The 26,288-nt window shown below is 48.1% G+C and overlaps 1 protein-coding gene across 7 annotated transcripts in view; it reads right to left on the reverse strand.

The window, feature by feature from the left end:
* Positions 1–26,288, reverse strand: part of CNTFR (ciliary neurotrophic factor receptor) — an 869,018-nt gene that overhangs the window by 693,848 nt on the left and 148,882 nt on the right. For all 7 annotated transcript variants that reach the window (XM_073683161.1, XM_073683177.1, XM_073683152.1 and 4 more), the window contains exon 2: positions 25,353–25,422. The gene's annotated coding sequence lies outside the window, so the exon portion shown is untranslated. The remainder of the gene's footprint in view (positions 1–25,352; positions 25,423–26,288) is intronic.

Here is a 26,288-nt window from a genome sequence, read left to right on the forward strand (position 1 = left end):
ATCTACTACATTATCTGTACTCAGAGTTATCACTGTGTTATCTGTGGTGTTACTGGACTGCAGGTGACATCTACTACATTATCTGTACTCAGAGAGTTATCACTGTGTTATCTGTGGTGTTACATAGGACTGCAGGTGACATCTACATTATCTGTACTCAGAGTTGTCACTGTTATCTGTGGTGTTACATGGGACTGCAGGTGACATCTACTACATTATCTCTACTCAGAGAGTTATCACTGTGTTATCTGTGGTGTTACATAGGACTGCAGGTGACATCTACTACATTATCTCTATTCAGAGAGTTATCACTGTGTTATCTGTGGTGTTACATAGGACTGCAGGTGTCATCTACTACATTATCTGTACTCAGAGAGTTATCACTGTGTTATCTGTGGTGTTACATAGGACTGCAGGTGACATCTACTACATTATCTGTACTCAGAGTTATCACTGTGTTATCTGTGGTGTTACATGGGACTGCAGGTGACATCTACTACATTATCTCTACTCAGAGAGTTATCACTGTGTTATCCGTGGTGTTACATAGGACTGCAGGTGACATCTACTACATTATCTGTACTCAGAGAGTTATCACTGTGTTATCTGTGGTGTTACATAGGACTGCAGGTGACATCTACTACATTATCTCTACTCAGAGAGATATCACTGAGTTATCTGTGGTGTTACATAGGACTGCAGGTGACATCTACTACATTATCTGTACTCAGAGAGTTATCACTGTGCTATCTGTGGTGTTACATAGGACTGCAGGTGACATCTACTACATTATCTGTACTCAGAGAGTTATCACTGTGTTATCTGTGGTGTTACATAGGACTGCAGGTGACATCTACTACATTATCTGTACTCAGAGTTATCACTGTGTTATCTGTGGTGTTACATAGGACTCCAGGTGACATCTACTACATTATCTGTACTCAGAGAGATATCACTGTGTTATCTGTGGTGTTACATAGGACTGCAGGTGACATCTACTACATTATCTGTACTCAGGGAGTTATCACTGTGTTATCTGTGGTGTTACATAGGACTGCGGGTGACATCTACTACATTATCTGTACTCAGAGAGTTATCACTGTGTTATCTGTGGGGTTACATAGGACTGCAGATGACATCTACTACATTATCTGTACTCAGGGAGTTATCACTGTGTTATCTGTGGTGTTACATAGGACTGCAGATGACATCTACTACATTATCTGTACTCAGAGAGTTATCACTGTGTTATCTGTGGTGTTACATAGGACTGCAGATGACATCTACATTATCTGTACTCAGAGAGTTATCACTGTGTTATCTGTGGTGTTACATAGGACTGCAGATGACATCTACATTATCTGTACTCAGAGAGATATCACTGTGTTATCTGTGGTGTTACATAGGACTGCAGGTGACATCTACTACATTATCTGTACTCAGAGAGTTATCAATGTGTTATCTGTGGTGTTACATAGGACTGCAGGTGACATCTACTACATTATCCGTACTCAGGGAGTTATCACTGTGTTATCTGTGGGGTTACATAGGACTGCAGGTGGCATCTACTACATTATCTGTACTCAGAGAGTTATCACTGTGTTATCTGTGGTGTTACATAGGACTGCAGGTGACATCTACTACATTATCTTTACTCACAGAGTTATCACTGTTTTATCTGCGGTGTTACATAGGACTGCAGGTGACATCTACTACATTATCTGTACTCAGAGAGTCGTCACTGTGTTATCTGTGGTGTTACATAGGACTGCAGGTGACATCTACTACATTATCTGTACTCAGAGAGTCGTCACTGTGTTATCTGTGGTGTTACATAGGACTGCAGGTGACATCTACTACATTATCTGTACTCAGAGAGTTATCACTGTGTTATCTGTGGTGTTACATAGGACTGCAGGTGACATCTACTACATTATCTGTACTCAGAGAGTTATCACTGTGTTATCTGTGGTGTTACATAGGACTGCAGATGACATCTACATTATCTGTACTCAGAGAGATATCACTGTGTGATCTGTGGTGTTACATAGGACTGCAGGTGACATCTACATTATCTGTACTCAGAGTTGTCACTGTTATCTGTGGTGTTACATGGGACTGCAGGTGACATCTACTACATTATCTCTACTCAGAGAGTTATCACTGTGTTATCTGTGGTGTTACATAGGACTGCAGGTGACATCTACTACATTATCTGTACTCAGAGTTATCACTGTTATCTGTGGTGTTACATGGGACTGCAGGTGACATCTACTACATTATCTGTGCTCAGAGAGTTATCACTGTGTTATCTGTGGTGTTACATAGGACTGCAGGTGACATCTACTACATTATCTCTACTCAGAGAGTTATCACTGTGTTATCTGTGGTGTTACATGGGACTGCAGGTGACATCTACTACATTATCTCTACTCAGAGAGATATCACTGAGTTATCTGTGGTGTTACATAGGACTGCATGTGACATGTACTACATTATCTCTACTCAGAGAGTTATCACTGTGTTATCTGTGGTGTTACATAGGACTGCAGGTGACATCTACTACATTATCTGTACTCAGAGTTATCACTGTGTTATCTGTGGTGTTACATAGGACTGCAGATGACATCTACTACATTATCTGTACTCAGAGAGTTATCACTGTGTTATCTGTGGTGTTACATAGGACTGCAGGTGATATCTACTACATTATCTGTACTCAGAGTTATCACTGTGTTATCTGTGGTGTTACATAGGACTGCAGGTGACATCTACTACATTATCTGTACTCAGAGAGATATCACTGTGTTATCTGTGGTGTTACATAGGACTGCAGGTGACATCTACTACATTATCTGTACTCAGGGAGTTATCACTGTGTTATCTGTGGTGTTACATAGGACTGCAGGTGACATCTACTACATTATCCGTACTCAGGGAGTTATCACTGTGTTATCTGTGGTGTTACATAGGACTGCAGGTGACATCTACTACATTATCTGTACTCAGAGAGTTATCACTGTGTTATCTGTGGTGTTGCATAGGACTGCAGGTGACATCTACTACATTATCTGTACTCAGAGAGATATCACTGTGTTATCTGGGGTGTTACATAGGACTGCAGGAGAAATCTACTACATTATCTGTACTCAGAGAGTTATCACTGTCGTATCTGTGGTGTTACATAGGACTGCAGGTGACATCTACTACATTATCTGTACTAAGAGAATTATCACTGTGTTATCTGTGGTGTTACATAGGACTGCAAGTGACATCTACTACATTATCTGTACTCAGAGAGTTATCACTGTCGTATCTGTGGTGTTACATAGGACTGCAGGTGGCATCTACTACATTATCTGTACTAAGAGAGTTATCACTGTGTTATCTGTGGTGTTACATAGGACTGCAGGTGACATCTACTACATTATCTGTACTCAGAGTGTTATCACTGTGTTATCTGTGGTGTTACATAGGACTGCAGGTGACATCTACTACATTATCTGTACTCAGAGAGTTATCACTGTGTTATCTGTGGTGTTACATAGGACTGCAGGTGACATCTACTACATTATCTGTACTCAGAGAGTTATCACTGTGTTATCTGTGGTGTTACATAGGACTGCAGGTGACATCTACTACATTATCTCTACTCAGAGAGTTATCACTGTGTTATCTGTGGTGTTACATAGGACTGCAGGTGACATCTACTACATTATCTGTACTCAGAGTTATCACTGTTATCTGTGGTGTTACATGGGACTGCAGGTAACATCTACTACATTATCTCTACTCAGAGAGTTATCACTGTGTTATCTGTGGTGTTACATGGGACTGCAGGTGACATCTACTACATTATCTCTACTCAGAGAGATATCACTGAGTTATCTGTGGTGTTACATAGGACTGCATGTGACATGTACTACATTATCTCTACTCAGAGAGTTATCACTGTGTTATCTGTGGTGTTACATAGGACTGCAGGTGACATCTACTACATTATCTGTACTCAGAGTTATCACTGTGTTATCTGTGGTGTTACATAGGACTGCAGGTGACATCTACTACATTATCTGTGCTCAGAGAGTTATCACTGTGTTATCTGTGGTGTTACATAGGACTGCAGGTGACATCTACTACATTATCTCTACTCAGAGAGATATCACTGAGTTATCTGTGGTGTTACATAGGACTGCAGGTGACATCTACTACATTATCTGTACTCAGAGAGTTATCACTGTGCTATCTGTGGTGTTACATAGGACTGCAGGTGACATCTACTACATTATCTGTACTCAGAGAGTTATCACTGTGTTATCTGTGGTGTTACATAGGACTGCAGGTGACATCTACTACATTATCTGTACTCAGAGAGATATCACTGTGTTATCTGTGGTGTTACATAGGACTGCAGGTGACATCTACTACATTATCTGTACTCAGGGAGTTATCACTGTGTTATCTGTGGTGTTACATAGGACTGCGGGTGACATCTACTACATTATCTGTACTCAGAGAGTTATCACTGTGTTATCTGTGGGGTTACATAGGACTGCAGATGACATCTACTACATTATCTGTACTCAGGGAGTTATCACTGTGTTATCTGTGGTGTTACATAGGACTGCAGATGACATCTACTACATTATCTCTACTCAGAGAGTTATCACTGTGTTATCTGTGGTGTTACATAGGACTGCAGGTGACATCTACTACATTATCTGTACTCAGAGTTATCACTGTGTTATCTGTGGTGTTACATAGGACTGCAGGTGACATCTACTACATTATCTGTGCTCAGAGAGTTATCACTGTGTTATCTGTGGTGTTACATAGGACTGCAGGTGACATCTACTACATTATCTCTACTCAGAGAGATATCACTGAGTTATCTGTGGTGTTACATAGGACTGCAGGTGACATCTACTACATTATCTGTACTCAGAGAGTTATCACTGTGCTATCTGTGGTGTTACATAGGACTGCAGGTGACATCTACTACATTATCTGTACTCAGAGAGTTATCACTGTGTTATCTGTGGTGTTACATAGGACTGCAGGTGACATCTACTACATTATCTGTACTCAGAGAGATATCACTGTGTTATCTGTGGTGTTACATAGGACTGCAGGTGACATCTACTACATTATCTGTACTCAGGGAGTTATCACTGTGTTATCTGTGGTGTTACATAGGACTGCGGGTGACATCTACTACATTATCTGTACTCAGAGAGTTATCACTGTGTTATCTGTGGGGTTACATAGGACTGCAGATGACATCTACTACATTATCTGTACTCAGGGAGTTATCACTGTGTTATCTGTGGTGTTACATAGGACTGCAGATGACATCTACTACATTATCTGTACTCAGAGAGTTATCACTGTGTTATCTGTGGTGTTACATAGGACTGCGGGTGACATCTACTACATTATCTGTACTCAGAGAGTTATCACTGTGTTATCTGTGGGGTTACATAGGACTGCAGATGACATCTACTACATTATCTGTACTCAGAGAGTTATCACTGTGTTATCTGTGGTGTTACATAGGACTGCAGATGACATCTACTACATTATCTGTACTCAGGGAGTTATCACTGTGTTATCTGTGGTGTTACATAGGACTGCGGGTGACATCTACTACATTATCTGTACTCAGAGAGTTATCACTGTGTTATCTGTGGGGTTACATAGGACTGCAGATGACATCTACTACATTATCTGTACTCAGGGAGTTATCACTGTGTTATCTGTGGTGTTACATAGGACTGCAGATGACATCTACTACATTATCTGTACTCAGGGAGTTATCACTGTGTTATCTGTGGTGTTACATAGGACTGCAGATGACATCTACATTATCTGTACTCAGAGAGTCATCACTGTGTTATCGGTGGTGTTACATAGGACTGCAAGTGTCATCCACTACATTATCTGTACTCAGAGAGTTATCAATGTGTTATCTGTGGTGTTACATAGGACTGCAGGTGACATCTACTACATTATCCGTACTCAGGGAGTTATCACTGTGTTATCTGTGGGGTTACATAGGACTGCAGGTGGCATCTACTACATTATCTGTACTCAGAGAGTTATCACTGTGTTATCTGTGGTGTTACATAGGACTGCAGGTGACATCTACTACATTATCTTTACTCACAGAGTTATCACTGTTTTATCTGCGGTGTTACATAGGACTGCAGGTGACATCTACTACATTATCTGTACTCAGAGAGTCGTCACTGTGTTATCTGTGGTGTTACATAGGACTGCAGGTGACATCTACTACATTATCTGTACTCAGAGAGTCGTCACTGTGTTATCTGTGGTGTTACATAGGACTGCAGGTGACATCTACTACATTATCTGTACTCAGAGAGTTATCACTGTGTTATCTGTGGTGTTACATAGGACTGCAGGTGACATCTACTACATTATCTGTACTCAGAGAGTTATCACTGTGTTATCTGTGGTGTTACATAGGACTGCAGATGACATCTACATTATCTGTACTCAGAGAGATATCACTGTGTTATCTGTGGTGTTACATAGGACTGCAGGTGACATCTACATTATCTGTACTCAGAGTTGTCACTGTTATCTGTGGTGTTACATGGGACTGCAGGTGACATCTACTACATTATCTCTACTCAGAGAGTTATCACTGTGTTATGTGTGGTGTTACATAGGACTGCAGGTGACATCTACTACATTATCTGTACTCAGAGTTATCACTGTTATCTGTGGTGTTACATGGGACTGCAGGTGACATCTACTACATTATCTGTGCTCAGAGAGTTATCACTGTGTTATCTGTGGTGTTACATAGGACTGCAGGTGACATCTACTACATTATCTCTACTCAGAGAGTTATCACTGTGTTATCTGTGGTGTTACATGGGACTGCAGGTGACATCTACTACATTATCTCTACTCAGAGAGATATCACTGAGTTATCTGTGGTGTTACATAGGACTGCATGTGACATGTACTACATTATCTCTACTCAGAGAGTTATCACTGTGTTATCTGTGGTGTTACATAGGACTGCAGGTGACATCTACTACATTATCTGTACTCAGAGTTATCACTGTGTTATCTGTGGTGTTACATAGGACTGCAGATGACATCTACTACATTATCTGTACTCAGAGAGTTATCACTGTGTTATCTGTGGTGTTACATAGGACTGCAGGTGATATCTACTACATTATCTGTACTCAGAGTTATCACTGTGTTATCTGTGGTGTTACATAGGACTGCAGGTGACATCTACTACATTATCTGTACTCAGAGAGATATCACTGTGTTATCTGTGGTGTTACATAGGACTGCAGGTGACATCTACTACATTATCTGTACTCAGGGAGTTATCACTGTGTTATCTGTGGTGTTACATAGGACTGCAGGTGACATCTACTACATTATCCGTACTCAGGGAGTTATCACTGTGTTATCTGTGGTGTTACATAGGACTGCAGGTGACATCTACTACATTATCTGTACTCAGAGAGTTATCACTGTGTTATCTGTGGTGTTACATAGGACTGCAGGTGACATCTACTACATTATCTGTACTCAGAGAGATATCACTGTGTTATCTGGGGTGTTACATAGGACTGCAGGAGAAATCTACTACATTATCTGTACTCAGAGAGTTATCACTGTCGTATCTGTGGTGTTACATAGGACTGCAGGTGACATCTACTACATTATCTGTACTAAGAGAATTATCACTGTGTTATCTGTGGTGTTACATAGGACTGCAAGTGACATCTACTACATTATCTGTACTCAGAGAGTTATCACTGTCGTATCTGTGGTGTTACATAGGACTGCAGGTGGCATCTACTACATTATCTGTACTAAGAGAGTTATCACTGTGTTATCTGTGGTGTTACATAGGACTGCAGGTGACATCTACTACATTATCTGTACTCAGAGAGTTATCACTGTGTTATCTGTGGTGTTACATAGGACTGCAGGTGACATCTACTACATTATCTGTACTCAGAGTGTTATCACTGTGTTATCTGTGGTGTTACATAGGACTGCAGGTGACATCTACTACATTATCTGTACTCAGAGTGTTATCACTGTGTTATCTGTGGTGTTACATAGGACTGCAGGTGACATCTACTACATTATCTGTACTCAGAGAGTTATCACTGTGTTATCTGTGGTGTTACATAGGACTGCAGGTGACATCTACTACATTATCTCTACTCAGAGAGTTATCACTGTGTTATCTGTGGTGTTACATAGGACTGCAGGTGACATCTACTACATTATCTGTACTCAGAGTTATCACTGTTATCTGTGGTGTTACATGGGACTGCAGGTAACATCTACTACATTATCTCTACTCAGAGAGTTATCACTGTGTTATCTGTGGTGTTACATGGGACTGCAAGTGACATCTACTACATTATCTCTACTCAGAGAGATATCACTGAGTTATCTGTGGTGTTACATAGGACTGCATGTGACATGTACTACATTATCTCTACTCAGAGAGTTATCACTGTGTTATCTGTGGTGTTACATAGGACTGCAGGTGACATCTACTACATTATCTGTACTCAGAGTTATCACTGTGTTATCTGTGGTGTTACATAGGACTGCAGGTGACATCTACTACATTATCTGTGCTCAGAGAGTTATCACTGTGTTATCTGTGGTGTTACATAGGACTGCAGGTGACATCTACTACATTATCTGTACTCAGAGAGGTATCACTGTGTTATCTGTGGTGTTACATAGGACTGCAGGTGACATCTACTACATTATCTGTACTCAGAGAGTTATCACTGTGTTCTCTGTGGTGTTACATAGGACTTCAGATGGCACTCTGTACTAGAAGACACTGCTATCAGTAGGTTCTGTCACCCTGCCGCCATGCTGTAGGGGGTTTCGTCCCCCCGCTCGCTCCCGCTGGCCCTAGACGCGGTTAATTGCTTTGTGAGTGATAAATATTTAATCGGCTTTTAGTTGCTGAGATCTCAGATTGTGGGGGCTTCAGCCGATGGTGATTAATGGGGGCGAGACGATGGGGGGGATCTGGGTTTCTCTGCTCCGTGGATGAGCTCATGGTAACCCCTCAGCAGTGCAGTGCTGCCGCCCCCTCCTGCCAGGACCCCGGGGGAGACCCCGCCATCCCACCAGTCTTGCACTCCGAAAGTGAAAATCTTTCATTCTGGAAACTGATAATCCAAATGTCCCAGTAACTGAGATTACACTCACTCAGTAATCCGGAATCTCCGATAATCTGGCATTGAGTCGTACTGATGGGGGACATGTCAATAAGAAGGTCCTTTCCCTGTGATACCAGTCCCCCGGGTAAAGTGCCGCCACCATGACACCAGTCACCCCGGGTACAGTGCAGCCACCATGATACCAGTCACCCCGGGTAAAGTGCAGCACCATGATACCAGTCACCCCGGGTACAGTGTAGCCACCATGATACCAGTCACCCCGGGTACAGTGCAGCCACCATGATACCAGTCACCCTGGGTACAGTGTAGCCACCATGATACCAGTCACCCCGGGTACAGTGCAGCCACCATGATACCAGTCACCCCGGGTACAGTGCAGCCACTATGATACCAGTCACCCCGGGTACAGTGCAGCCACCATGATACCAGTCACCCCGGGTACAGTGTAGCCACCATGATACCAGTCACCCCGGGTACAGTGCAGCCACTATGATACCAGTCACCCCGGGTACAGTGCAGCCACCATGATACCAGTCACCCCGGGTAAAGTGCAGCACCATGATACCAGTCACCCCGGGTACAGTGTAGCCACCATGATACCAGTCACCCCGGGTACAGTGCAGCCACCATGATACCAGTCACCCCGGGTACAGTGCAGCACCATGATACCAGTCACCCCGGGTACAGTGCAGCCACCATGATACCAGTCACCCCGGGTACAGTGCAGCCACTATGATACCAGTCACCCCGGGTACAGTGCAGCCACCATGATACCAGTCCCCCGGGTACAGTGCAGCCACCATGATACCAGTCACTCCAGGTACAGTGCACCCAGCATGATACTAGCCACCCCGGGTACAGTGCAGCCACCATGATACCAGTCACCCCGGGTACAGTGGAGCCACCATGATACCAGTCACCCTGGGTACAGTGCAGCCACCATGATACCAGTCACCCCGGGTACAGTGCAGCCACCATGATACCAGTCACCCCGGGTACAGTGCAGCCACCATGATACCAGTCACCCCGGGTACAGTGCAGCCCCCATGATACCAGTCACTCTGGGTACAGTGCAGCCACCATGATACCAGTCACCCCGGGTACAGTGCAGCCACCATGATACCAGTCACCCTGTGTACAGTGCAGCCACCATGATACCAGTCACCCCGGGTACAGTGCAGTCACCATGATACCAGTCACCCCGGGTACAGTGCAGCCACCATGATACCAGTCACCCCGGGTGCAGTGCAGCCACCATGATACCAGTCACTCTGGGTACAGTGCAGCCACCATGATACCAGTCCCCCGGGTACAGTGCAGCCACCATGATACCAGTCCCCCGGGTACAGTGCAGCCACCATGATACAAGTCACCCCAGGCACAGTGCAGCCACCATGATACCAGTCACCCCGGGTACAGTGCAGCCACCATGATACCAGTCACTCTGGGTACAGTGCAGCCACCATGATACCAGCCACCCCGGGTACAGTGCAGCCACCATGATACCAGTCCCCCGGGTACAGCGCAGACACCATGATACCAGTCACCCCGGGTACAGTGCAGCCACCATGATACCAGTCACCCCAGGCACAGTGCAGCCACCATGATACCAGTCACCCCGGGTACAGTGCAGTCACCATGATACCAGTCACCCCAGGCACAGTGCAGCCACTATGATACCAGTCACCCTGGGTACAGTGCAGCCACCATGATACCAGTCCCCCGGGTACAGTGCAGCCACCATGATACCAGTCACTCTGGGTACAGTGCAGCCACCATGATACCAGTCCTCCGGGTACAGTGCAGCCACCATGATGCCAGTCCCCCGGGTACAGCGCAGACACCATGATACCAGTCACCCCGGGTACAGTGCAGCCACCATGATACCAGTCACCCCAGGCACAGTGCAGCCACCATGATACCAGTCACCCCAGGTACAGTGCAGCCACCATGATACCAGTCACCCCTGGTACAGTGCAGCCACCATGATACCAGTCACCCCGGGTACAGTGCAGCCACCATGAAACCAGTCACCCCATGAACAGTGCAGCCACCATGATACCAGTCACCCCAGGTACAGTGCAGCCACCAAGATACCAGTCACCCCGGTTACAGTGCAGCCCCCATGATACCAGTCACTCCAGGTAAAGTGCAGCCACCATGATACCAGTCACCCCGGGTACAGTGCAGCCACCATGATACCAGTCACCCCGGGTACAGTGCAGCCACCATGATACCAGTCACCCCGGGTACAGTGCAGCCACCATGATACCATTCACCCCAGGTACAGTGCAGCCACCATGATACCAGTCACCCCGGGTACAGTGTAGCCACCATGATACCAGTCACTCCAGGTACAGTGCAGTCACCATGATACTAGTCACCCCGGGTACAGTTCAGCCACCATGATACCAGTCACCCCGGGTACAGTGCAGCCACCATGATAACAGTCACCCCGGGTACAGTGCAGCCACCATGATACCAGTCACCCCGGGTACAGTGCAGCCACCATAATACCAGTCACCCCGGGTACAGTGCAGCCACCATGATACCAGTCACCCCGGGTGCACTTCCTGCACATGTCACCCTGCACTTCCTGCACCTGTCACCCTGCACTTCCTGCACCTGTCACCCTTCACCTGTCACTCTGCACTTCCAGCACCTGTCACCCTGCACTTCCTGCACTGGTCACCCTTCACCTGTCACTCTGCACTTCCTGCACATGTCACCCTGCACTTCCTGCACCTGTCACCCTGCATTTTCTGCATGTTATCCTGCACTTCCTGGACCTGTCCCCATGCACTTCCAGCACCTGTCACCCTGCATCTGTCACTCTTCACTTCCTGCACCTGTCACCCTGCATTTTCTGCATCTGTTGTCCTGCACTTCCTTCACCTACCACCTTGCACTTCCTGAACCTGTCACTCTGCACTTCCTGCACCTGTCACCTTGCACTTCCTGAACCTGTCACCCTGCACTCCCTGTACTTGTCACCCTGTCTTCCTGCACCTGTCATCCTGCATTTCCTGCACCTACCACCTTGCACTTCCTGAACCTGTCACTCTGCACTTCCTGCACCTGTCATTCTGCATTTCCTGCACCTGTCACTCTTCACGTGCTGCACCTGTCATTCTGCACTTCCTGAACTTACCACCTTGTACTTCCTTCACATGTCACCCTGCACTTGTCATCCTGCACTTCCTGCACCTGTCACCCTGCACTTCCTGCACCTGTCATCCTGCACTTCCTTCACCTACCACCTTGCACTTCCTGAACCTGTCACTTTGCACTTCCTGCACCTACAACCTTGCACTTCCTGAACCTGTCACTCTACACTTCCTGCACCTGTCATCCTGCACTTCCTGCACCTGTCACTCTTCACGTGCTGCACCTGTCACTCAGCACTTCCTGAACTTACCACCTTGTTCTTCCTTCACTTGTCACCCTGCACTTGTCATCCTGCACTTCCTGCACCTGTCACCCTGCACTTCCTGCACCTGTCATCCTGCACTTCCTTCACCTACCACCTTGCACTTCCTGAACCTGTCACTCTGCACTTCCTGCACCTGTAACCTTGCACTTCCTGAACCTGTCACCCTGCACTTACTGTACCTGTCATCCTGCATTTCCTGCACCTACAACCTTGCACTTCCTGAACCTGTCACTGTGCACTTCCTGCACCTGTCATCCTGCACTTCCTGCACCTGTCACTCTTCACGTCCTGCACCTGTGACTCAGCACTTCCTGAACTTACCACCTTGTACTTCCTGCACCTGTCACCCTGCACCTGTCACCCTGCACTTGTCATCCTGCACTTCCTGCACCTGTCTTCCTGCACCTATTACCCTATACTCTCTGCACCTATCACCATATTGCACTTCCTGCACCTGTCACCTAGCTCTTCCTGCACCAGTCATCCTGCTGTTCCTGCACCTGTCACCCTGCACCTTTCATCCTGCACTTCCTGCACCTGTATTCCTGCACTTCCTGCACCTATTACCCTGTACTCTCTGCACCTATCACCATATTGCACTTCCAGCACTTGTCACCTTGCTCTTCCTGCACCAGTCATCCTGCTGTTCCTGCACCTGTCACCCTGCACCTTTCATCCTGTACTTCCTGTACCTGTCACCCTGCATTTTCTGCACCAACCACCTTGCACTTCCAGCACCTACCACCCTGCACTTACCACCTTGCACTTACTGCACCTGTCACCCTGAACTTGCTGCACCTGTCATCCTGCACCTGTCATCCTGCACTTCCTGTACCTGTCATCCTGCACTTCCTGCACTTGTCATCCTGCACAAGCTGTACCTGTCATTCTGCACTTCCTGCACCTGTCGTCCTGCACTTCCTGCACCTACCACTTTGAACTTCCTGCACATATCACTTTGTACTTCGTGCACCTGTCATCCTGTACCAGTCACCCTGCACCTGTCATCATGCATTTCCTGTACCTTTAATCCTGTACTTCCTGCACCTGTCACTCTGAACTTCCTGCACCTGTCATCCTGCACTCCAAATACCTGTCACTCTGCACTTCATGCTCCTGTCGTCCTGCACCTATTTCCCTGCTCTTCCTGAACATGTCACTCAGCATTTCTTGCACCTGTAACCCTGAATTTCCTGCACCTGTCACCCTGAACCTGTCATCCTGTACTTCCTGCACCTACCACCTTGCACTTCCTGCACCTATCACCCTTCACTTCCTGTACCTGTCATCATGCCCTCCATAAACCTATCACCCTGCACTTATTACCCTGTACTTCCTGCACCTGTCATCCTGCACTTCCTGCACCTATTACCCTGTACTTCCTGCACCTGTCACCCTGCACTTCCTGCACCTACCACCTTGCACTTACTGCACCTGTCACCCTGCACTTCCTGCACCTGTCACCCTGCACTTCCTGCACCTGTCATCCTGCACTTGCTGAACCTGTCATCCTGCACTTCCTGCACCTGTCATCCTGCACCTACCACTTTGCACTTCCTGCACATATCACTTTGTATTTCATGCACCTGTCGTCATGCACTTCCTGTACCTGTCATCCTGCACCAGTCACCCTGCACTTCCTGCACTTGTCATCATGCATTTCCTGTATCTTTAATTCTGCATCTGTCACTCTCCACTTCCTGCTCCTGTCGTCCTGCACTTATTTCCCTGCTCTTCCTGCACATGTCACTCTGCATTTCTTGCACCTGTCACCCTGAACCTGTCATCCTGTACTTCCTGCACCTATCACCCTGAACCTGTCATCCTGTACTTCCTGCACCTACCACCTTGCACTTCCTGCACCTATCACCCTTCACTTTCTGTACCTGTCATCATGCACTCCCTGAACCTATCACCCTGCACTTCCTGCACCTATTACCCTGTACTTTCTGCACCTGTCATCCTGCCCTTCCTGCACCTGTCATCTTGCAATTCCTGCACCTATTACTCTGTACTCCTCGCACCTACCACCCTGAATTTCCTGCACCTGTCGCCCTTAGCTTCCTGCACCTGTCACCCTGCACCTGTCACCCCGCACTTCCTTTACCTGTCATCCTGCAATTCCTACACCTGTCACCCTGCACCTCTCACCCTGCACTTCCTGCACCTCTCACCCTGCACTTCCTGCACCTCCTTCACCTGTCACCCTGCACTTCCTGCACCTGTCATCCTGCACTTCCTGAACCTGTCACCCTGCAATTCCTGCATCTGTCACCCTGCACTTCCTGCACCTGTCACCCTGCCCTTCCTGCATCTGTCACCCTGCACCTGTCACCCTGCACTTCCTGCACCTGTCACCCTGCACTTCCTGCACATATCACCCTGCACCTGCCACGCTGCACTTCCTGCACCTGTCACCCTGCACATGTCACCCTGCACCTGTCACCCTGCACTTCCTGCACCTGTTACCCTGCACCTATCACCCTGCACCTGTCACTCTGCACCTGCCACGCTGCACTTCCTGCACCTGTCACCCTGCACCTGTCACCCTGCACCTATCACCCTGCACTTCCTGCACCTGTCACCCTGCACATGTCACCCTGCACTTCCTGCACCTGTCACCCTGCACATGTCACCCTGCACTTCCTGCACCTGTCACCCTGCTCTTCATGCACCTGTCACCCTGCACTTCCTGCACCTGTCATCCTGCTCTTCCTGCACCTGCCACCCTGCACTTCCTGCACCTGTCACCCTGCTCTTCCTGCACCTGTCACCCTGCACTTCCTGCCCCTGTCACCCTGCACTTCTTGCACCTGTCACCCTGCACTTCTTGCACCTGTCACCCTGCACCTATCACCCTGCACTTCCTGCACCTGTCACCCTGCACCTGCCACGCTGCACTTCCTGCACCTGTCACCCTGCACTTCCTGCACCTGTCACCCTGCTCTTCCTGCACCTGTCACCCTGCACTTCCTGCACCTGTCATCCTGCTCTTCCTGCACCTGCCACCCTGCACTTCCTGCACCTGTCACCCTGCTCTTCCTGCACCTGTCACCCTGCACTTCCTGCCCCTGTCACCCTGCACTTACTGCACCTGTCACCCTGCTCTTCCTGCACCTGTCACCCTGCACTTCCTGCACCTGTCACCCTGCACTTCCTGCACCTCTCACCCTGCACTTCCTGCACCTGTCACCCTGCACCTGTCACCCTGCACCTGTCACCCTGCACTTCCTGCACCTCTCACCCTGCACTTCCTGCACCTGTCACCCTGCACCTGTCACCCTGCACTTCCTGCACCTGTCACCCTGCACCTGTCACCCTGCACCTGTCACCCTGCACTTCCTGCACCTGTTATCCTGCACCTGTCACCCTGCTCTTCTTGCACCTGTCATCCTGCCCTAAAAGAACTTGAAAGAAGAAGTATGCAAGTACATTTATTTTAATTAATGGCAGTAAGACACAAAAAAGCACACAAATGTAAAAGTAATTAAAAGGGCCAATAGGCTTTATATACAAAAATTAGGCACGCCTACAATAAAGCTGCCGCCTGCCTCATCTGCCTGAATAGTGATGGTTCACAAGATACCCAACACAATAGATCAATATATACATAAATGGAAAGAGGTAATTTGTACTGACATAGAGTGATGGTCAGAGACATGAAGGTAATAATGTAATAATACCAAAAACAATAAATAAAATGTATACAATGCAAAGAAATATTCCTAAAAGAGTAATAATGTCAGATAGAATAGTGTATTGCCACCCAAAATATAACCATCAGCACAAATAACCATCAGAATTAAAAATATAAGATGGCATAATAAATATAGACACAAGGACCTGTGCGATAAGGCAGCAATAGGATGGGGAGCAGCGACCCCACGCGTATCGCCACCCAATCTGAGGCTTCCTCAGGGGTAAAGTGTCTGTCATCCTGCACCTGTCACCTTTGTTACAATGTTGCAATGTTTGCTGGTCAGATACTGGGCGCATTGCAGGACCTGCGCTGTTCTGTGTTTGTATCTGACAAGTTGATACATTTGTTACAATGTTGCAGCTGTTGTAACTGCTGGAGGAGTCGTTACTCGGCAGGGGAGAGAGCCATTAATATTTGGTGCAGGTGTAACCATGTATTAAACTTCTTTTTAACAATATTGATTGGACGCCATGTTTATTGGCATCATTGTGCCATTTTGTCCTCTACCGTGACCATATGACGGCCCCCTGAGGCCAAGACCTGCAGACCGAAAACTTCCAGAAGCCGGAGGAGCGGGTGCTGGTTCCTCTGCGTTATAATGGCTTTCAGATGTCGGCATTCACTTTCTGCTCAGGAGAAAGCAAATCCAGACTCTTTACAATCTCGCAACTCGGTCCTTGGACCCCTCAAATCTCAGGGGGCAAAATGCTGCGCCGGGGCTACACTTGTACAGCCATCATAGAAGGAGCGACAAGGAGGAGCGGGATGGGAGCAGAGCTGGAGGAACGCGGCCGATAACGAGCCGACAATCGCTGCTGAGTTTTCTTGCCATTTCAGTTCAAACAAATTTTTAAAGAATCGCCATGCGACCTCCTCCTGAAGATGGTGCCGGAGGGATACCTCTACTACCGCATCGCCCACCACCATTATCCCTACAATCTGACAGCTGCTTTGACTGTAGGAACGGATCACGCTGGCACCTCGGCCTCTTGCTACGTGACACCTTATCCCTACAGGCGCTCGGGAACAGTCGTGTTAGCCATTGTTTGCCGGTTCATTCTCGCAAGTTTTCTGGGAGACAATCCCGTGTGACAAGAAAGAAGAGAATATGGTAGCGCTTATCCGTAATGTAGAGCGAGGGACGCGGTCTGGAGGGCGGCCGGGATTCATGTCTCAGACCTGTAACCAGCTGTGTGAGAGCAGCTAACGCTCCGTCAGAAAGTGACGGTAACGCGTCCTGACAGCTCCACGCACAAGACAAACAAATAGAAGGATTTGCTACCACAGGAGAGCACGACTTCACACAAACCGCAACAGATCTCCCCGAAAACACCACGCCTGCCAGAGAAAACGCCGGAAGAGGAATCGGCCTCCCTAACTATGAACACAACACGGAAACTGGAGGGAAGGGGGGACACAGAAAGATGGATAGATAGATAGACAGATAGAAAGAGAAATACATAATAGATAGATACAGTGACTTGAAAAAGTCTTCATACCCCATGACCTTTTCCACATCTTTTCACATTACACCCATAAAATTAAATGTATTTTATTGCGATTTTATGTGACACCAACGCAAAGTAACAAGTATTTATGACGTTTAAAGAAAATAATACACGGTTGTTTAAGCATTTTAAAAATATAAATCTGAACTTTGTGACATGCATTTGTATTCAGCCCCTGTGAGTGACCAATCCCCTCCAGAAATCACATAATTAGTACATTGCGTACACCTGGGTAAAATCTCTTCTCAGTATAACTACAGCTGTTCTGTGAGGGCCTCAGAGGTTTGTGTGAGAATATTAGGGATCAAACAGCATCATGAAAACCAAGGAACTCACCAGACAGGTCAGGGATAAAGCTGAAAACCAAGGAGCCCATCAGACAGGTCAGGGATAAAGCTAAAAACTAAGGACCCCACCAGACAGGTCAGGGATAAAGCTTAAAACCAAAGAGCCCATCAGACAGGTCAGGGATGAATCTGAAAACCAAGGAACTCACCAGACAGGTCAGGGATAAAGCTGAAAACTAAGGAGCCCATCAGACAGGTCAGGAATAAAGTTGTGGAGAAGAGGAAAGGTTATAAAAAAAAATAGCCAAAGCTCTGATCATCTCATGGAGCTCTGTTAAATCCATCATACAAAAATGGAAGGAGTATGGCACAACTGCAAATCTACCAAGACATGGCCGTCCACCTAAACTGACATCTCAAGCAAGGAGAGTGCTCATTAGAGAAGCAGCCAAGAGGCCCACGGTCACAGGAGAAGCTGCAGAGATCCACAGCTCAGGGGGTAGAATCTGTCCACAACTATTAGTCGTTTACTCCACAATCTGCCCTATATGGAAGAGTGGCAAGAAGAAAGACATTTGTGAAAGCCATAAGAAGTGCGGTTTGCAGTTTGCTATAAGCCATGTAGGAGACACAGCAAAGATGTGGAAGAAGGGGTTCTGGTCAGATGAGACCAAAGGAGAACTTTTTGAGTTCAATGCAAAAATGTGTGGCGTAAAGCTAACACTGCACATCACCCTGGAAACACCATCCCCACCGTCACACATGGTGGAGGCAGCATGATGCAGTGGGGAGAATTTTCTTTGGCAGGAGCAGGGAAGCTGATCAGAGGTGATGGGAAGATGGATGGAGCTAAATACAGGACAATCCTGGAGGAAAACCTGTTAGAGGCTGCAGAAGACTTGACACTGGGGCGTGGGGTCACTTTCCAGCAGGACAACGACTCTCAACATCCTGCCAGAGCTACAATGAAGGGTTTAGATCAGAGCATATTCATGTGTGTGAACGGCGCAGTCACAGTCCAGACCCAAATCCCAGAGAATCTGTGACAAGACGTGAAAATCACTGATCACAGACGTCTCCATCCGATCACTGAGCGAGAGCGCAAAGCAGGAGAGACAGACCCCAAAAGACTGCAGCAGTGAAAGCTGGAGAGACAGTCCCCAAAAGACTGCAGCAGAGAAAGCTGGAGGGACAGACCCCAAAAGACTGCAGCAGAGAAAGCTGGAGAGACAGACCCCAAAAGACTGCAGCAGAGAAAGCTGGAGAGACAGACCCCAAAAGACTGCAGCAGAGAAAGCTGGAGAGACAGACCCCAAAAGACTGCTGCAAAGAAAGGTGGGGAGACAGACCCCAAAAGACTGCAGCAGAGAAAGCTGGAGAGACAGACCCCAAAAGACTGCTGCAGAGAAAGCTGGAGAGACAGACCCCAAAAGACTGCAGCAGTGATTATAGAGAAAGGTGGTCCTACAAAGTATCAGTTTACAGGGGCTGAATACTAATGCACCTCACAATTCTCTGATTTATATTTATAAAATATTTATAAAACCCTGTATCATTTCCTTTCCACGTCACACATACTTGTTACTTTGTGTCAGACTTCACCATATGTGCCAGACGTCTTATTACAGAACAGGAAATTATCTCAGTGAGGATAACAGAAGAGTCGCAGCCCCAAATTAATAATTGATCAAAATATAATCCGGGGATCAGGAGGAGAGACTACAAGTGTCAGCGGCAGGGGAGCGATACCAGCCCTTCGAAGCCCCCCCCCCCCATCCCCTGTGCTCTGAGACCCCCCCAACCCTCGACCTTACAAGGTCGTCAGCCAGAAGTAAAACACTCTGCTGTGGGGAACCCTGCTCCTTCCACTATCTGCTGTATGTCTATCTACTCATCAAAAAAATGAACACACTCTTCTCCTGAAGTACTCTGTATCACAGGAAGATCTTCCTCCTTCCACTATGTGACTCTCGTCTGTGACTTCTCAGGTAAACACACCATAAAATACTCTGTGCTGCTGCCACAATGCCTCCGGTGGTAACTGATGGCCTTGCATTACACGCTGCAGATGACCCAAGTGATCAGACCTTGCTTTGGTGACATTTGCTAGATACATTGTATCATATTTCAGGCATCTATTATCATGTTAGCAGTCCCATGTAAGGAGAATATGGCGGCTGGTGATGACAGATTTCATATGGTCAGATCATACACGAGCTGGTAACATTTCTTCCCTTGTCCCTCATGGCCGGTCCCAGATGTCTTCGAGCTTCTCGCCTTCCTTCCTGTCTGGAAGGTTTAATGTCCCGGTAATTAGGGAATGATAAATAGCGAACAGCGAATGCCGGAGAGAAGGAGAGCTGGAGAGAAGGAGAGCTGGAGAGAAGGCGAGCCGGAGAGAAGGAGAGCCGGAGAGAAGGAGAGCCGGAGAGAAGGAGAGCTGGAGAGAAGGAGAGCCAGAGGGAAGTAGAGCCGGAGAGCAGGAGAGAAGGCGAGCCGGAGAGAAGGAGAGCCGGAGAGAAGGCGAGCCGGAGAGAAGGAGAGCCGGAGAGAAGGAGAGCCGGGGAGAAGGAGAGCCGAAGAGAAGGCAAGGCGGAGAGCAGGAGAGAAGGAGAGCCGGAGAGAAGGCGAGCCGGAGAGAAGGAGAGCTGGAGAGAAGGAGAGCCGGAGAGCAGGAGAGAAGGAGAGCCAGAGAGAAGGAGAGCCGGAGAGAAGGCGAGGCGGAGAGCAGGAGAGTCGGAAAGAAGGAGAGCCGGAGAGAAGGAGAGCCGGAGAGAAGGAGACCCGGAGAGAGAGAGAGCCAGAGAGCAGGAGAGGAGAGCCAGAGAGAAGGAGAGCCAGAGAGAAGGAGAGCCGGAGAGAAGGAGAGCCCGAGAGCAGGAGGTAAGGAGAGCTGGAGAGAAGGAGAGCCGGAGAGAAGGAGAGCTGGAGAGCCAGAGAGAAGGAGAGCTGGAGAGAAGGAGAGCCGGAGAGAAGGAGAGCCGGAGAGAAGGAAAGGCGGAGAGCAGGAGAGCCGGAGAGAAGGAGAGCTGGAGTGAAGGAGAGCTGGAGAGAAGGAGAGCCGAAGAGCCAGAGAGAAGGAGAGCCGAAGAGCCAGAGAGAAGGAGAGCCGGAGAGGAGAGCTGGAGAAAAGGAGAGAAGGAGAGCCAGAGAAAAGGAGAGAAGGAGAGCCGGAGAGAAGGAGAGCCAGGGATCCTGAGAGAAGGAGAGCCAGAGAGAAGGAGAGGCGGAGAGCAGGAGAGTCGAAACAAGGAGAGCCAGAGAGAAGGAGAGCTGGAGAAAAGGAGAGCTGGAGAGAAAGAAAGCCAGAGAGCAGGAGAGGAGAGCCAGAGAGAAGTAGAGCCGGAGAGCCAGAGAGAAGGAGAGCCAGAGAGCAGGAGATAAGGAGAGCTGGAGAGAAGAAGAGCCAGAAAGAAGGAGAGAAGGAGAGCCGGAGAGAAGGAAAGGCGGAGAGAAGGAGAGCCAGAGAGAAGGCGAGGCGGAGAGAAGGAGAGCTGGAAAAAAGGAGAGAAGGAGAGCCGGAGAGAAAGAGAGCCGGGGAGAAAGAGAGCCGGAGAGAAGGAGAGCCGGAGAGAAGGAGAGCTGGAAAAAAGGAGAGACGGAGAGCCGGAGAGAAAGAGAGCCGGGGAGAAAGAGAGCCGGAGAGAAGGAGAGCCGGAGAGAAGGAGAGCCGGAGAGAAGGAGAGCCGGAAAAAAGGAGAGAAGGAGAGCTGGAGAGAAGGAGAGCTGGAGAGAAGGAGGGCCGGAGAGAAGGAGAGCCGGAGAGCAGGAGAGTCGGAGAGCCAGAGACCGGACAGCAGGAGAGTCGGAGAGCCAGAGAGCCGGAGAGAAGGCCTGACAGCTGATAATCTGGTTTGGCATAAAAGCCCATTTATTCCACCCACTGTCCCCGATCTGCTCGGTGAATCTGAGACACAACATGTGGAGGAGGTGGAGGATCAGGGGCTGCAGACCCCTATGGCCTCTATCTGCTGCAGCCTCACCAGAGAGGTGTGCTCCGAGGAGGACTGCGCCTGAGAGCTGACTGGAAGGCAGCACAACTGTGAGGAAACTCATATGCACAGATAACATGTAGGATGGTGTGATAGCAGAGCATGAGATACATAGTGACCATCTCCACCAGCCCCATGTAAGTGGCCAGAAATCTCTATGAGATACATGACGATCACCTCCACCAGCCCCATGTAAGAGGCCAGATATCTCTATGAGGTACATGACGATCACCTCCACCAGCCCCATGTAAGTGGCCAGAAATCTCCATGAGATACATGATGATCATCTTCACCAGCCCCATGTAAATGACCAGAAATCTCTATGAGATACATGATGGTCATCTCCACCAACCCCATGCAAGTGGCCAGAGAGGAGGGAGATGAACATGCAGCTTTGTCTGCTCATCAGAATGATGTGAGAGGGGAGAGTGAGCAGAGATGGAAAAAACGGAGTGACATGTGCAGCAGATGATGGAGGTGTCCGCACTCTCTGGCTGGACATCTCCTGCTTTCTCTCTCCCTGCTTTTTCTCTCTCTCCTCTCTCTTGCTTATCCCGACTCTTGCTCTCTCTCCTGCTTTCTTGCTCTCTCTCCTTCTCCTGCCTCTCTCTCCTCGTTCGTGCTCGCTCTCTCTCTTGCTTTTATGTCCTCTTTTTCTCTTTCCTCATTCTGTTTCTTGCTCTCTATTTCTCTCTCTCGTCCTCCCTCTTACTCCGCTGCCTTCTTGACCCTTTTCTCTTGCTCCTCTTCCTTACTCTCTCCTGCCTTTTGTCCTCTTTCCTTCTCTCTTCGTCTCTTCTGTCTTGCTGTCCCCTTCTCTCTCCTCTCTTTTGCTGTTATCTGTCCTGACTTTTGCTCTGACTATTACTTTCTTGTTCTCTTTTTCTTCTTTCTCTCCTATACTTCCCTGTCCTCTCTCTTACCCATCTCTCTCTCTCTTCTGAATTCATATATTCTCTCCCTCCCTCATATCTCCTGCTCGCTCTAATGTCTTTTTGTCCAATTTCTCCGTCTCTTCCTCCTTTTCTCTCACATGCTTTCTTGCTCTCCTTCTCTATATTCCTTCTTTCTTGCCCTCTTTCTCTCTATCTCCTGCTTTCTTTCCTCTTTCTCCATTGCTCTCTATCTCTCTTCTCTCTTACCTTCTCGTGGTCTCTTGTCGTCTCTCCTCCTCTCTCTTGCTTTCTTGTTCCCTCAATCTCCTCTTCCGTTTGCTCTCTCTCTCCTCTCTCTCTTCTTCTCTCCTGCTTTTTGTCCTTCCTCTTGCTTTCTTTTCCTCTCCCTTGCTCTATCTCTCTTCTCTCTTACCCTCTCCTGGTCTCTTGTCGTCTCTCCTCCTCTCTCTTGCTTTCTTGTTCCCTCAATCTCCTCTTCGGTTTGCTCTCTCTCTCTGCTCTTCGCTCTCTATCTTCTTCTCTCCTGCTTTTTGTCCTTCCTCTTGCTTCCTTTTCCTCTCCCTTGCTCTATCTCTCTTCTCTCTTACCCTCTCCTGGTCTCTTGTCATCTCTCCTGCTCTCTCTTGCTTTCTTGTTCCCTCAATCACCTCTTCCGTTTGCTCTCTCTCTCCTCTCTATCTTCTTCTCTCCTGCTTTTTGTCCTTCCTCTTGCTTTCTTTTCCTCTCCCTTGCTCTATCTCTCTTCTCTCTTACCCTCTCCTGGTCTCTTGTCGTCTCTCCTCCTCTCTCTTGCTTTCTTGTTCCCTCAATCTCCTCTTCGGTTTGCTCTCTCTCTCTGCTCTTCGCTCTCTCCTCTCTATCTTCTTCTCCCCTGCTTTTTGTCCTTCCTCTTGCTTCCTTTTCCTCTCCCTTGCTCTATCTCTCTTTTCTCTTACCCTCTCCTGGTCTCTTGTCGTCTCTCCTGCTCTCTCTTGCTTTCTTGTTCCCTCAATCTCCTCTTCCGTTTGCTCTCTCTCTCCTCTCTATCTTCTTCTCTCCTGCTTTTTGTCCTTCCTCCTGCTTTCTTTTCCTCTCCCTTGCTCTATCTCTCTTCTCTCTTACCTTCTCGTGGTCTCTTGTCGTCTCTCCTCCTCTCTCTTGCTTTCTTGTTCCCTCAATCTCCTCTTCCGTTTGCTCTCTCTCTCCTCTCTATCTTCTTCTCTCCTGCTTTTTGTCCTTCCTCCTGCTTTCTTTTCCTCTCCCTTGCTCTATCTCTCTTCTCTCTTACCCTCTCCTGGTCTCTTGTCGTCTCTCCTCCTGTCTTGCTTTATTGTTCTCTCTTTCTCCTCTTCTCCCTTGCTCTGCTCTTTTCTCTTTCTCCTCTCTCTTGCTCTCTCTCCTGTCTCTTCTGATCTCTCGCATGCTATTTGAAGGATGGGTAATAATCCTGGCAGTTTGACGATCACTTGATCGTATGTTTGTATAATATATGGGTGACGGTGATCTCAGCTGCAGACGGAGAGCAGAGGTGAGAGGAATCCCTGGAATACAGGAATAAGGAAAGGCGACTGCAGCCCCGGACCTCATGTCTGCGTCTGCTGTTATGTCTATGATCTAGTCATCTCTTAAGAGAAGGGAGAGCTTAAAGTGGCCAATATTAGTAACACATGGCTACTTTCTTAAAGCAGTGCCCCCCCCCGTCAGTTGCCGTGCCGGGTATTGCAGCTCTGCTAAACTGAAGTGAATAGGAATAAAACTGCAATACCTGACACAGCCTGGGAAAAGGTGTGGAGCTGTTTTGGGAAGAAAGCAGCCATCCTCTGCTCAAGTCCCCCCATCTATGACCCTGGAAACAGGGGCTCAATCTTCAGTGGATCAATGTCTGTCTAATACTAGCGGTCACGTCTCAGCTGATCGACGAGGCAGCTTCATTATAGAAGGGGCAGCGCCATCAATCCGATGCAGAATATGAGAAGGGAGGTGCGATGTTCTGCAACAGCTACCAGGCAGGAGGCTCCTCCGCCTCATCAGTATAATGGGTCGGAGAATCCACCCGACGGTCCCAGGAAGACCAGGCCCATAACAATGATGAAGAGACCTCAGACATCTCCTCTGTTTACTAAATTACTTATTGACTTCTCACCATCATCACTTCACCCGAGAGTTCAGCCAAAGTCTACACGGCAGAGGGGGCAGAACCAACACTGAGAGGCCAAGAGCGCAGAGAGGGCTATCCATCCGTCCATCCATCCATCCAAGTTCTGTCTCATCCAATCACTTTGCAACTCCAAATAACTGCCATAAAATCCACAATATCCGGACCCCGACGTTCTTACCTTTATGTCTGTTGTTCCGGCGATGTCATAAGTGAAGATAATTCTCGGTCGCTCTCAGGCTCCTTGTATCCTAAAGACAAAAGAAGAAGCAGAGTTTTAGAAGATGGAGAAGATGCGGGGTCACATCGCACCACTGTCTCTGGTTCTGTAGAGATTAGAACCAGAACCGGAGACCTCACAGATCCATTATATCACACGCACCCCCCGGCACTAGGCACTTTCTGCATGTGCACACGTTAAGTATTTGTTGCGTTTTTTTCCGCTGAAGCATTTCTTAGTACCAGAAAAGTGAGTGAGATACCTGGAGTCTCATGAACGCGTTATAATTTTTTAATTGAACATTTGAAGCAGTCTCATTTCTGCAGCGTCAATTCTTTCAGCATTTTTGCAGAGTTTTTTTTTTTATCTAATAACTGGGAAGAATCACATTAATAATGATCTGCCCTGAAGCCCCCAGAGGATGATCTGCCCTGAACCCCACAGAGGATGATCTGCCCTGAACCCCACAGAGGTTGATCTACCCTGAAGCCCCCAGAGGTTGATGTGCCCTGAAGCCCCCAGAGGATGATCTGCCCTGAACCCACAGAGGTTGATCTGCCCTGAACCCCCCAGAGGATGATCTGCCCTGAATCCCCCAGAGGATGATCTGCCCTGAATCCCCCAGAGGATGATCTGCCCTGAATCCCCTACAGGATGATCTGCCCTGAACCTCCCAGAGGATGATCTACCCTGAACCTCCCAGAGGATGATCTGCCCTGAACCTCCCAGAGGATGATCTGCCCTGAACCTCCCAGAGGATGATCTGCCCTGAACCTCCCAGAGGATGATCTACCCTGAACCTCCCAGAGGATGATCTGCCCTGAACCTCCCAGAGGATGATCTGCCCTGAACCTCCCAGAGGATGATCTACCCTGAACCTCCCAGAGGATGATCTGC

Source organism: Phyllobates terribilis, unplaced genomic scaffold (assembly GCF_046119375.1).
Source record: "Phyllobates terribilis strain yellow unplaced genomic scaffold, ASM4611937v1 Scaffold_1__5_contigs__length_1240528914, whole genome shotgun sequence".
Taxonomy (NCBI): domain Eukaryota; kingdom Metazoa; phylum Chordata; class Amphibia; order Anura; family Dendrobatidae; genus Phyllobates; species Phyllobates terribilis.